Genomic DNA, 14514 nt, shown 5'->3' with positions numbered 1-14514 from the left:
GTGTCACCTCAGAGATGCTGCTTCCTTGGAGACAACGTTTGTAAGGTTCTGGTGTCAGGGCATGAATTCTGAAGACATAGTTCTGCCCCCCAGCAAGGTTCATCACACATGCGCACAGTCGTGTTTTTAATAAACTAGGCTCAGCAGCCACCCCCCCTCCCCCCGTGTGTGTGTTTTGCCTGCTGCTCACACACTTCCCTTCTCCGCCTTAATTGCCATCAGCACTCCGGGTGCAGATGGGCTTTCAGCACCACAGGTCCCTGGAGCAGCCAGCTCACCAGTGTTGCATGAACAAGCCAGCCTCCTACTCCCCGGAGACTAGCGTGCGCTTGCTGGGAGTCTGGTAACTGGGAGCTAGCCTGTGCTCCAAAACTCCTGTGTTGGATTATTAGGTTTTTTTTTTCTTTTTAACAGGGTGCAGGCTTGCCCATGTTCCACCAGCCCTTGTGCTTTTATTTTTCACTAAACAGCCTTCCCGACAGGTGGGCCACTCACGCCACCCCCCCACCACCCCGGCAGGCTGCTTTCTGCTCCAGGGTTTTCATCCAACACATGCAAACATCCACTCAGGCCATGGAGAGGGCAGGTGACATCAGAGCCAGGACCACCTCCCCAGGCCAAGGCACTCGTGACTTCCAGGGGCCCTGGGTGCAGCCAAGGATGGGGCCCAGACCTGGTGCTTCTCTCTGTGGATTGCTCTCCCTTCCCCCATGCCCTTCTGCTGTGGGCAGAGCCAGACTCAACTGGTACAACCAGCTGGTTCTTCAGCAGGTGTGCTCTAGATGAAGACAGTGGATGTGGAGGTGGCCAGTCCCATAAGTAAACTGCTTTTCTGGGATACTCCCTCCATAGAGCAGCCACACGGGTGCACCCAGCTCAGGCTCCTCAGGAACAGTAGTGGAAGGGTGTGTGAGACCCCACTGGACCTTTGTGAAAGGTGGTGCCGGAGGTATAGGATGGCTGTTCCTGAACGGGGCAGACCCATTTAGGCAGGATGACTGGATGGAAGCATGCCATGCCCTTCCTGTGCCATATTGGCTTTTGTCTTTCTGTCCCATGTCTCTCCATCCATCCTGGGAGATACAAAAGGGTTGGTAGCTCAGAGCTGTCGTCAGGGTGTCTCAAGACCAGTGTTTACTCATAAATATGGGAGCCTAAACATCCATAAATAACTGCGTGTGCCTGTTGTAATATGGTTATGATTTCTATTTAACTAAAAACAAGACCATTTCAACACTGACTCTCTCTCAAGCTCAGGGTGATTGGCGTCACACTTTGTGATCTGCATTTTATGGACAATAAGGTTCATTGTCACTCATTGGACTTAACTGAACTCTTGAGATAAGGGAGGGAAATGTCATCAAATATAACTAGCCTGGCTTTAAACAAATTGAAGTTGTTAGAACCCAGGGGGCTGGAGAGATGGCACTGGGGTGAAAATACTTGCTGCGTGTTGCAGTCAGGTTCACATTGCTGGTAGAAACCACCCAACCAAGAGCAGCTTGTGGGAAAAAAAAAGAGGTTTATTTTGTCTTGCAGGCTGGAGGGGGAAGCTCCACGATGGCAGGGAAAACGATGGCATGAGCAGAGGGTGGACATCACCCCCTGGCCAACATAAGGTGGACAACAGGAAAAGGAGAGTATGCCAAACACTGGCAAGGGGAAACTGGCCATAACACCCATAAGCCCACCCCCAATAATACACTCCCTCCAGAAGGTGTTAATTTCCAATTGCCATCAGCTGGGGAACCTAGCATCCAGAATACCTAAGTTTATGGGGGACACCTGACTCAAACCACCACACTGTGCAAGCATGAGGACCCGGGTTTGCTTAGTACCCAGCAGCCACCGAAAGCCAGGTGCGGTGGTGCCAGTCTGTCATCCCAGTGCTGAGAAGTGGAGGCAGGAGGATCCTTGAGACTTACAAGCTAGCAATATTAGGCAAAGCAGCAAGCTGTAAGTTCAGTAGGAGACCCGCTCTCAGCAAAATGGGAGGGACAATATGAAGGAGGACACCTGATGTTGACCTCTGGCCTCCACATATGCAGACACACATGTGCATCCACACACAAGTGAACATGCATACAAATATATGCACATACACCACACACACACATACATGGAAAAAATAGTTATTAGGATCCAGATAATCCCATGCGAGGTGTGCAGAGCTACAGGGCCCAGAGACTACAGCTGGGCGACTTGAACACCACGCATGTGCTCCTCCAACTCAGGGACTAGAAGGCCAAGATGAGGCTGCGACAGTACTGGCTCCTGGCTCCATGTCCAGGTTGTCATCCTCACTGTATTTTTCTCCCTGTGTCTAGATGTCCTGCTCCCTATAAGACCCCAGACCTGTTGGATTTGCCCTCCCCTAGGGACTTCAACTTTGTCACCTTTAAAGATCCTTTCTCCAAATCAGTTACCCTCTAAGGGACCTGGGGGTCAGGGCTGCACATAGGAACTTGGAGGGGACACAACCACCTCGATCTCCTGGCTTACTAAACCAGGGAAAACAGCGCGATGCCATTCCCAGTTTCTTCTTGGGTTCTTCGCAGCTGTGGCCCCAGGAACGTGGATGTTTCTGGTATTTCTGGGTGTTTCTGGCCCATAGTTGGCTACTTCCCTTTGCTGCCTGCCTGTGGCACCGGTCTTCAAAAGCACAGTTTACTGTTTTCTTCCTTTGCTTGGGAGTGTTGGCAGGGCGCTGGTAACCCATGATCCTGTGGTCTTTATCTCGTGATCACACAGTCCCCCGATAACTGTGATGCCATGACATTCCTGTGAGCTAATGCAAACACCACCCCATCCTGGGGTTGTGGGGTCGGAGTTCACCTTTTCCCACTGTTTTGGTTCCACCTTAAAATATGTTTCCTGGTCCCTTGCAACGGGGTTTCCATCTACTCATTAATGGCTGCTGTGGGCAGCTGGAAGCCACTGTGGAAATGAAATGTGTAGTGATTTGGCCAGCGTGATAGAGTGGCCGGACTTCCTCCCCAGGGATGCGTTCAGTGGACAAGAGCACCAGAGGCCCAGGCACACCCCTGAAAGGCTGTGCCCCAGGTTTGGGGAGGAGAGTTCTCATAGCATGTCCGCGCCTCTCTTTCTCCCCCTCCACCCGCCCCACCTGTCCTGGGCATGGCACCTCTGCATTTCCAATTTCATCTTATGCTAAAAGAACTTCATATCCAGGAGTGGTTACCTTCTCAAGGGACTTGAAGTGCTCTGGAGTGACCTCACTTTTCTTTCTGCTCTTATTTATGGCATCCACCCCCCCCCCTTGGGTATGAGGCCCTCCATTTGACCCACAGAGGGACATGTCAAACAATAACTGAATTCTGTCTTTCTACCAATGAAGATATTATACTTGTGAAGCTGAGAGGCATATTGGATAGAATTTCATGGATGGAGATTTAGGGTTGAACTGAATGTGGCCGAAGCTCGGGAAACTGGCACAGAGGTCACTTGGCGGTGGCGGGGGGGTGGGGGGTCGTGAGGAAACGTCCCTGAATGACAACTCTTCACTCAGCCTCCCTCCCCAGCATCTGCATCAGGCTGCAAGGCCTCCTGGGAAGGAGCAGGGTTCCTTCCTGCTCTGCTTCTCCCTGCAGATGATGTTGATAACGACAAACACTTTCTGCAGAGGAAGCGCCACCTCTGATGTTGGTGCCAGCTACAGATAGGAGTGTACCTGGTGTGACAGCCCAGAGAGGGCCGTCCCTTTCTGAGTGCACCTGGACACCCGTGTCTGGAGATAATAGCTTACATTTCGATATTCCTAATTGCGGTTTTCAGATGGTGGCCTCTAGGGATGTTTCTATTAACCTAAAGGAACTAAAGTTTAAATGGCCATTCGTCCATCCATTCCATCCTGAACCAAACCTAATGGGGCGCTTGTGCTGACTGTGTGTTGGAGCCCGGGTCTGCTGCACGTGGGACATTTCTTTCCATCTAGAAGAGGCTCGTGGGAAGTGTCTTAATGTCTTGCTGTCGGCACCCAGCATGATCCCTGGATTTGCCTGTAAAGAGGCAAAGTTATATGAGGAATACAGATAAAAAAAGGACTGATTGGGGACAGCCGAAGCATTTTAATTGAGTGTATCTTCGACATCAGCAGCACAGTTACTGAGGTAGATTTCCATGCATGAGCCATTGCTTTTAAAGGAGTACCATCTCCAAGGGGTGGGGGAGGGGAGGCTTGGTGAACAGCCTTAACTCAGAGTCAGCTTGGCTCAGATGATGAGAAGCAAGTATTTGTCAAAATCAGTGCGTGCCAGACCTGGTTTCTTTCACGTTTCGGCTGTGCTGTTGAGGTCTTCCTGGTGCCAGTGTCTTTGACAATATGCGTATGTGTTAGCATCAAAAGGTACAATAAGCCCTCTTGCATTGTGAGGTTATCTGAATCATGCAGAGTTTATCCTGTGTTGGACTAAGATTAAATAAACCTGTAGATGGGTCACAAATAAATCCAGGACTTATCTTTCTCCAAACATCCCCTACCGCTTTCATCAGGGAATGTTCGGTTTCAATGGCTGTTCTGCGCAGCTTGTATCTTTGTAGGTTCTGGGCAGGCATGGTGTTAGTGCTCGCTTCTGCGGGTCTCCAGGTCCCTAGTGGCCAAGCAGGAGTGTCCACGTCTCTGTGTACTTCAGGACAATGTTGATTCCAAGACAGAGTTCAGAAGGGACCCCGCTTTTCTAGAACAGAGGGTCGAATACAGAGGTGGTCATAGGAAGCAGGAGCTTCCCCAAGGCATCCTGCGATGCTGTGGACAAAGGGGTGTGTGCATCCCTCCTTGGAAGATGGTTAGCATACAAGTCGAGAATGTGAAATTACCCTTGTGTTTCGCAGAGCACCTCCATGGCCGGGTCTTCTCCAATGATAGAGCTGTTTAAGGGCATGCTGACCCTGTGCATAGGATTCCCAGGATCCAACCTGTACAGTTTCAAGTACCCCTGCCTGTAGGATTCCCAGTACCCCATCTGTCCAGTTCTTATCTCCCTGCCCCTTCAGTTGCCATCCTTTTCTTGGAGGAAACGTGCTGCCCTGGGGGCAGCAAAGCCTGCACTGCTTGCAAGCTGGTCTCCTTACTGCAGCCTGGCTATGCGATTTTATTTGTTGCTTTTAGAGCCTCAGCTGGCCTCCTGAGCTCCCCTCCCCTCCTGGGCTCTAAGTGTACGTGGATCACCCACGCCTCTCCCATAGCTCTTACCGGTATACTGTGCTCCAGATTCGGTCCTGAAAGAAACTAAGTGACTGGGAGCTGGAGTTGGTGCCGGGAGTCCACACAGACTGCTTTCCCATGTGCCAATGGGGGCAGTGGCAGCCGCTCGCCTGGCAGAGCCAGCCACACCCAGAAGGTAGTGTGCGAAGGCAGGCCTCAGGCCGAGGCCCCGACGGGAGAGACGGGTAGTGAGGGCATGGGCATGAACTTGGTGTTTCATGAGCTTCCTGCTTTCTTCATCAACCTGGAATTGTCTTCGACTGTCTCTGCCTCATTGAGAGGTGGAGGAGCATGCTGCCATCCTTACCAGGTGGGGGGTGCCCCCTTCAGGTTTTCTATCATGCTACAGACCTGGGGACTTGTGGTGGGGGCAGTAGCTGGTATGTGACTGGAAAGAAGTCTCTTTCACCTCACCTACAGATAAAGAGGCATTGTGCCATGTTGGGTCTGACCCAGCCACCTGACCACCAACGGCACCAGTGCTAGAATCAGGGTCCCTTGGTCATGTCCCTGGGTGGTAACTGATAGGGTCAAGACACAAGCCCCAAATAAGCTGAACCTCAAACCCTACATCCCAGAGTCCACCTCTGTGGTGCCCCTGCTTCTCAGGATCCCCATGCATGGGTCAGCTCTCACTGTGAACCCTGGGCAGTGTTGGGAGGACAGTAAGGAAGCTCAAACACAGGAGTGAGCCCAAGTCTTCCATGGTGAGAGACATAGTCAGGGACTGCAGGTTAGGGCCCCAGGAGCCAGGGAATTCAGCTGCCTTGGAGAAGGGACATGCTCTCTGGATGTTTTGGTAAGGGCTCTAGCATTTAAGACCTGGGAGCTGCATGCGGAACTCTGTGGAACATTATGTGGTTTTCAGCTAATTTAGTTCATTCATGCTGCTGCAGTGGCATTGGGTGTTGTGCTTGGTTTGCAATTGATCCTTTTTTATTTTTAAACTTTTTAAGAATTTTTTTTATTTACTTATTAGAGAGAGAGAGTGAGAATGGGTGTGCCAGGACCTCTAGCCATTGCAAATGAACTCCAGACGCATGTGCCACCTTGTGCATCTGGCTTATGTGGGACCTGGAGAATCGAACCTGGGCCCTTAGGCTCTGCAGGCATGTACCTTAACCACTAAGATCTCTCCAGCCTCCTAAAATTTTTTAATATTATTTATTTATTTTCAAGCAGTGAGAGAAAGATAGAAGAGAAACAATGAAAATGGGTACACTGGGGCCTCCAGCCACTGCAAATGAACTCCAGAAGCATATGCTATGTTGTGCATCTGGCTTACTTGGGTACTGGGGAATTGAACCTGGTCCTTGGGCTTTGCAGGCAGGTGTCTCAACTGCTCAGCCATCCCTCCAACCCTATTTTTAAAAATATTTTATCTATCTATTTGAGAGAGAGAGAGAAAGAGACACAGAGAGAGAATGGGTGCGCCAGGGCCTCCAGCCATTGCATGGAATGAACTCCAGGCACTTTTGCCACCTTGTGCTTACACGGGTACTGGGGAATTGAACCTGGGGTCTTAGGCTTCACAGGCAAGTGCCCTAGCCACTGACCCATCTCTCCAGCCCTGCAATTGATTCTTGGCGAACACGCCTTGCCATGCTTATTGCTCGCTGGAAGATGAGCCTGGGATCTCAGGACTCTTTAGAAGACTGCATATAGAGACTGTAGCTGCAGAGGATGTTGCCCTTGGTTTTCCTTTGAGCATTCTTCCATGGAGAAAGGGGAACTCATGTTACTTCCGCTTTTCTGGGGAGAATGAGCGATGACGTGAATCTTTGTGGCTTTGCACTCAGACTCTCTTAAGTCCAGCCATTGAGACCCCCAAAATTGCCAGTCTCAGAATAGTTACAACGCCATGCCGTTGTCCTCAGGAGGGCGGATCCAGTGTTCCTGGCCCCAGCCTCTTCAGCCAACTCTTGGAGAGTCCTGGTCCTGAAGCCTTCGAAGGTCTCCAGTTTTGAGATCTTCCAAACTGCTAAGAGCCCTGGCTTGGAGGAAGTGTCCAAGGCCACATGCGTCAGTGACCACAGACAGAGCATCTGGTTGCTGACAGCATACTTTGCTTCCTGGCAAGTGGTGGGATTGCCGTCTTTTGCTCTCTTCTAAAGTTTCTTTGGGGGCTGGAGAGATGGCTTAGTGGTTAAGGCGCTTGCCTGCCAAGCTTAAGGGCCCAGGTCCAATCCCCCACTATCCACATAAGCCAGATGCACATGGTGGCGCATGCGTGTGGAGTTCATTTGCAGTGGTTGCAGGCCCTGGTGTGCCCATTCTTTCTGTCTCACCCCTCTCTTTCTCTTTCCCTCCCTCCCTCTCCTTCTCCCTCTCCCCACCCCTCTCAAACAATTTGACAGGTAGGTATTGCTGGCCTTGGGAGAGTAGATGGGAACGCTGCATCTGATGTAAGTCTGTGAGACCCCCTGTGCTGTCTCCTGCAATCTCATATGCAAGAGGCGTGGTAGACCCTTTCCTGGGCAGGGACACCGGGGTCAAAGGAAGGACCCTCCTCTGCTGTGATGGCTTAAGCTCGGTTGGGTGCTGTGTGGACTTGCCCACCAGACTGGTGCCTGCTTTGCAGCTGCAGTGGTTCTGGTTCTACCAGAAGGGGAAGTTTCCCTTGTGATATGGCGGCCACATGCCACATGCCTACGTTCTTGAGATGAGAATATGGCCAGGAGGTTTTGGCACAGGAGTAACAGCGCACCTCTGTCCTGCCAGTGGCGGCAGCGCTCCGGCTCGTGGGCTGGCCACCCAGCTCTATCCCTATTACATCGGCTCCCGCTTCTACAGCAAGCTCCACCCAGGGCACTGTGCTGGGTAGGGCATAGACCTCAAGGGATACACAATGTCTGACCTGTCCATGCCGGTGAACATATGGCTCTATATGTCCAGTGTCCCCCGGGTCATCGAGGGACAATGACTTGCTCTGCTGACCCTTGCTTTTCTGGAACTAGAACTCTGTGTCTAAGGAGACCTGGGCAGCAAGGGACTCTAGTGTCCTGGAAGTCACTAATGCCAGCCAGGGCCATGGCTCGGGCACAGAGTTAAGGAGCTCGCTGCTGAGGAGCGTGGTACCTTGGGCTGTGGGTCTGCGGCACATGAGTTAAATAGAATAGGCAGGTGGGGAGCCTCCGGATCCTGAGAATGAGCACGATGTCACCATCGTAGTCAGTCCCACAAGTCTGACCACATCCTTGAGCTTGTCACATAAGTGGCAGGGTCCTGGCTCATACCCCCTCATACTCCCTGGGGCAGGAGGGGGGTAACATGCACCCGTGCACCCCAGAGAAGAGATCAAGGCAATAGGAAGTAACATTTTTTTGCTGGTCTTTTTTTTTTTTTTTTTGAGGTAGGGTCACTCTAGCCCAGGGTGACCTGGAATTCACTATGGAGTCTCAGGGTAGCCTTGAACACACAGCGATCTCCCTACCTCTGTGCTGGGATTAAAGGCGTGCGCCCCCACACCTGGCAGAAGTAACATTCTTATTTTCAACTGGAGCCAGGAAGAGGAGGTAAGGCCCACAGAGGAGCTGTCACCACGGTGACACCGTGGCTACTCAAAGGCCACAAACTGCAGAGGGCAGCAGCTCGTGCAGCCTCTCCTAGCCCGAGGGTGAAGGGCAGCTGTGACTGCAGGGGTTAGAGTCCTGCTTCAGCCACAGGCAGGACCTCTGCTGGGCATCCCGAGTTTTCCAGCTCTGAGGGCCTTGTGCCCTGCGCTGCACCACGTCCTGTGATGGTTGCGAGATAATCTGCGCTTGGGGCAGCTCAGTGTGTCACAGCTAAGACCCGAGGAGCTTACTTTAGATGCCCCTTAATAGCAGTGTCTGTGACTTGCTGCCCAGGTTGCTCTGCAGGTTGGCACCAAACTGAACAGATTAAACAAATGTGGACGATTAGACCAGTGATGATTTCAGCCTTACTTGGAAACTGAATTGGCTGGAATATCAGTTCTGCGACTTACCTGTGCCCTGTCCTGTGGCCACTTGTACGGTGTTGAATTTCTTGACTTTATTTGTTTTTATTTTTATTTATTTTAAATGTTTTATTTATTCATTTAAGAGAGAGAGAGAGAAAGAGGCAGATAGAATGAGCACGCCAGGGCCCACAGTCACTGCAAATGAGCTCCAGATGCGTGCACCACCTCGTGTATCTGGCTTTACGTGGGCACTAGGGAATTGAACCTGGGTCCTCAGGCTTTGCAGGCAAGCTCCTTAACTGATAAGTCATCTCTCCAGCCCTGCTTCTGTTTTTCATAAACAACCCATGGCAGATGTGGCCTGAAGCGCTCTCGTTGCTAAAACGTCGGTGGCACGAGCCCAGATTAACTGTGGCTGCTAAGACACCTGAAAACTAGAGAAAGACAGGAGGTGCTGAAGGAAGGTGGGGTGTACAGAAGAAACGTGGGGTGTGTGGAAGTTGGACTTGCGCCAGGGCAGAGGGAGAAGGGAGGCCCACCTGGCTCTTCTCCCCTGGGAGTTCTCTTCCATGGAAACTCTTCTGCCTCTGTTCTTCCTCCCTGTGTGTCCCTCGTTCACAGGCGGGTTAGCTTGGCAGACACACTCCTCCAGGGTCCAGCTTGGGGCCTAAGGGAGGGCTGCTGGAGCTTGGAAGCTTGGCCTGGCTCACCCTGTACCCTCCTCTCACCCAGCTCCTCTGCCACAGGAGGGATGTGGTGGTGATGGGGCTCCAAGCCTGGGAAAGCGAGGTCTGTGCTGCAGACACATGGGAGAAGACTTAGGGATGTCTATGTGTCAGGGAGGTGGGGGAGACATTGGCCAGAGGGGACGTGGATGTTCCAGAGAGCTGGGAGAAGTGCTTCCTGACAAATGCTACACACACTCATTGGAAGAACCTCAGAAAGCGGCCAACCTGTCTACCACATGACACAGGCATTCACACGTGCACTCAGGCACACACACACACACACACACACACACACACATGCACGCACGCACGTCCCACACGCGTGACTTGATCTCCCGAGGCAGGGGTGCACTCCACTTCTTGTCACAGGGGCTGCCTGCCTGCCGACGGGCTGTTCGTGTTCTCTGCTCCTTGCCTGAAAGCCGGCACAGAGGACAGGGTGAGTGGAGGATGGAGCAGCGAGCTTGGTGTCCTGCGTCATTGCCTTGGAGCTACGTCGGGCCCTGGGATTGTGGGAGGAGGCTTGTCTTTCACAGCCATCAAGACAGAAGCTAGAGCACAGGAGGAGGAGGTCAGAAGAGGGTAGCTCCCATGTTCTGAGCCCACAGTTGGCAGGAGAGCCCGTGACTGGGTCCTCGCCTGCCCTGTTCCTGGCTACCCCTGGGGATGGGACCCTGGTTGGGAAACCTGTGGCTCTCTGGGTTACAGAAGAGAGCCACTTCTTAGTGACATGTGACATGCCCAGAACACCAGTCCACCAAGGGACAGTTGATCTGTCAGCTTCCGGCTGGGACAGTGATGGGTTAGAGCCCATAGGAGATTCTGAGATGTTCCTAGGTTGCTGAGGCCCAGCCTCCACTCACATCCTTTCTGGCTGAACAGAAGTGAAGGGGATGTATTTTGCTTTGTTGAAAGCCTGGTTCTCAGAGCAGGGGTTGCAGACCTTCAGTCCCTGAGATCCTCCCTCCCAGCCTTCTTGTCTTAAGAGGCTGGAAGCTTGAGCTCCAAGGACAGTGAGATTCAAGTAGAGCAGAGAAGACATGACCCCCAGACCCTGATCCCTGCCAGCTCCACCAGCAGGTTATCCCAGGAGGCCACCTATCTTCTTCTGACCAGCTCTTGAGCCGGTCTCTGGGAAGGCTGACCCCACTTAGGTGGGAAAGCTTTCTCAGGCTGATTTTTGCAGTTAGGGGGCCATGGACCAGCTGTGGACCTTTGACAGTGGGTTGTTGTGTGGTCCTAGGCTTGGCCTTGGACAGATAGATAGATAGAACCCTTGAGGCCCGGAGGCCACTAAGCCCGCCAAGAAATGTAATGATAGCTTTCAAAAGACCTCCCTCCCTCTCTCATTTCCTCCTTTCCTCTCTCCTTCCCTCCTTGGTCTTTTCCCTCTTTTGGTTCCTCCTTCAGCTTCTCCCATTTTCTTTCTCTGAATTAAAAGGGAACACTCCAAACAACTAAACCATGAGGAGAGCTCTGACTGCTGACCCTGATAAAATGTGCTGTAACACTGAAAATCTTGTTTTTCTTCATGTTGCTCCACATGGGAAGACTTGCATTGGGCCACATTTAGGGTTTATAGCTCCATGGACCTTAGGACTATGGAAGCATCAATAACCTTTGCATTTTCCCTTTAAAGTAAGAACACACAAGGGCTTTACCTGTGGACCATTCAGAGTTAAAAGGATTTCACCCAAACCATTTAAGCAACACTGTGTCTCTGCTACATTCTGACACGTGGGAATGCTCACACAGCGGTTCTTCTGAGGGAGGCGCGTGTACCTTTGCCTTGGCTGATGTTGGGTGAAAGTTGGTTTTCAGAAGTTAGTGACTGTGACCTTTCCCAGGAGGGAGCCAGGAAGCTTGACTCTGTTTCAAGCCAGTTTACCTAACTGGGCTACAAGGCAAGTACAGAAAGTTAAAACTTGAGACTTAAAAAAAATATTACTTTTCTTTTTTTTTTTTTGCTGGGCGTGGTGGCGCACACCTTTAATCCCAGCACTCGGGAGGCAGAGGTAAGAGGATTGCCATGAGTTCGAGGCTACCCTGAGACTACATAGTGAATTCCAGGTCAGCCTGGGGTAGAGTGAGACCCTACCTCGAAAAACCAAATTAAATAAATAAAATGATTACTTTTTTTTTTTTAAATACAAGCTAGACCCTTTACTGTGGAATCTTTTAGAAATATAGATAACTAAAAAAGACACACGAGTCTCTGGTAATCCTGAGAATTACACTACCACAGCAGTCATTTTGGTTCGTGCCCCGCAAGCCCACTCCTGAAAAGTCTTTCCGGTCTTTGCCCTTCCACTGCAGGAAGCTTAAGCACAGAACTCCCCGTGTGGGTGACTCTTGTCTTCCAGCTCCTCCATGTCCCCCTGGTCATTCCGAGCAGGTGTGGGCATCTTGCAACGTCATCAGCAAATGTTCCAGTGTGCCTAGGATAGAAACTTGACAGCAGAGGCTGACTCCATCTGCACTGTCTCTTCTTGTACAGTAAGCTGCCACGTCAAGTCACTGCTTGCCTCTCTCTCTCTCCGATTCACGATTTGCTGAACAGTTGTCGGAATCAGGTTCCGGAAGGAACCCCCTCCCCCACCTCGGTTAGTCTGTATGTCATTTCCTCATGTGTGTTTTACTTTCCTCTCGTACAACACTTTCATCCCCCCATATGGGTTTTGCTAATGGCCTCCAGAGTGTCACATGGCTCTTTTGTCCCTCAGATTGATGCGGGGGGTGGGGGGGCCCAGGGCTCACTGGATTCTCTTTCTGTGGTTGGCCACTGGCTTGTGCATACAACCCAGGTGTTCAGTGACTGTTTCAACTTGAGAGGCCTGTATGCAGAGAGAGAGAGAGAGAGAGAGAGAGAGACCTCTGAGACAAGGTTGCACCAAGGCCTCAGAGGTAACCCACCTGGCTGGCAGAGTGACCATGGCTGGGCCCCTCCTCAGAAGTGGGTGAGAGGCCTGAAAAGGGGATGACTTGCCAGTGATTGGCTGTCATCATGTGATCTTGGTTTTGAATTCTGACGCAGGTAATGCTCAGGCTTCTGAGTTCCTGTGCTGATAGAAATGCAAAAAGCAGAGCTCAGGGGTCAGATTCAGAGTGATGCTTCCTCTCAGAAAACCATGTTACCTATGGGTGTTTTCTGAGGCTCAGACGAGGCCTATGCTAGATTTGGATTGAGGAGTGTGATCCTTGTAGGACAGGGGAGGAGCTGTGATTTGACAGAAGCCTCTCTAGATGCTGCTCCCTGCTTTCCTGCGCGGGGTGAGGTACTGAGGCTGTGTGATGGGGACATGATGCTGGTGATCGCTAATGGCCGGGTGGTGGGGATGACTTCCGCTGCGGGCTTCAAAGTTCCCAGATGCTAAGGAGGCAACAGAGCTGGTAGCTAGGAACCAGGGTATGTGAACCCCCTGTGGCCTCTGGTTTTGCATCCAGTGTGTAGGTAGTCTCTGTGTTGTGACCTGTGTGCCGATAACATCTTCGCACTCTTCCTGTGTGAGAGAACAGAGTCAGTGGGAGACGGAACTCTTTCTCGTGGGAAAGGACACTTCAAGCAGTGATTCAAAATGGGAGAGCGGGTGGCTTCTCCCTGCACCCCACCCACATACTGAGGTGCTGAGGTAGGCCGGGCTTGCCCGTTACCATGGGAGGCTGCCTGTCATTCCCATGCAGTATTTCCCTCCTGTCCTCCCCCCCAAAACCCTCTCAAAATGGAGCTATGTTAGCGTGGTCCCTGTAGACTCGAGCCCAAGGCCACTGCCTTATGACCTGAGGCCCACAGGATGTAAGAACTGAGCAAAAGCTCTGAAAAAAAAAAATCCTGGCAAGAATTGAGAAGAAAAAAAATCTGTACTTTGCTGGAAACCACTGTGTACATGTTTGAAAATAGACTGAGAGGGGTCATGGGGATTCGATGCAGGGCCAGCAGGCAAGGGAAGGCTGGTGTTCCATGTCGCCAAGTTTACCAGTCTTTAGCCAGCAGCACGGTCCAAGGGAGCCCATCTCCAGACCTGCATAGATGTTTTATTTGGCGTTGTGTCTTAGGACGTTTGTCTGTCACATGGAGATGGTAAGGCACAGTCCCCTCTCTAGGCACTCTTGAGGTTCTTCATAGGTGACCATTCTAAACAGGCCTAGAGAAGGGTGTGGACACACGTGATATCCAACAGTACTGGTGACAGTGATGTGTCCCACGGTGACCAGCCTCTTTTGGGGTAGAAGCCAGACCTCAGGCCACATGAAGTGCTCTGGGGCTCCTTCAGTATAGCAGATGGTTAGGGACAGGCAGTTATTTCCAGAACTTTCAGCACTGGTGGATCAGAAGTATTGTTTTCATTTGCATATTTATTATTCACACACCATGTGCTGCCTTCAGTTTTGCACATGTGTTTGGGTGCTGTCCAGAGGCACAAATAGCAATAGAAAATTGTTTTGACAAAAATTTTAAACAATCATATCAGATTCATGTTGTGACCACCTGGCAAAGGGAGGGGGCATTTCCTAGTGTCTTCAGGAATCATGAGGCTAATCCCTAAGGATCCCTCCCACCAAATGTCCATGCCTATGGTAATCCTGTGTTGAGGCAGGGTCAGAGATATAACCCCTGATCTAATTTATAAGGACTTCATATG

At 51.4% G+C, this 14514-nt stretch overlaps 1 protein-coding gene across 3 annotated transcripts in view; it reads left to right on the top strand.

Moving 5' to 3' along the window:
* Positions 1-14514, top strand: part of Nfatc1 (nuclear factor of activated T cells 1) — a 126616-nt gene that overhangs the window by 16613 nt on the left and 95489 nt on the right. The gene's annotated exons all lie outside the window — the stretch shown is intronic.

Source organism: Jaculus jaculus, chromosome 2 (assembly GCF_020740685.1).
Source record: "Jaculus jaculus isolate mJacJac1 chromosome 2, mJacJac1.mat.Y.cur, whole genome shotgun sequence".
Taxonomy (NCBI): Eukaryota; Metazoa; Chordata; class Mammalia; order Rodentia; family Dipodidae; genus Jaculus; species Jaculus jaculus.
Note: the sequence above shows the minus strand (reverse complement) of the source record. Positions and strands in the feature narration are given on the sequence as shown.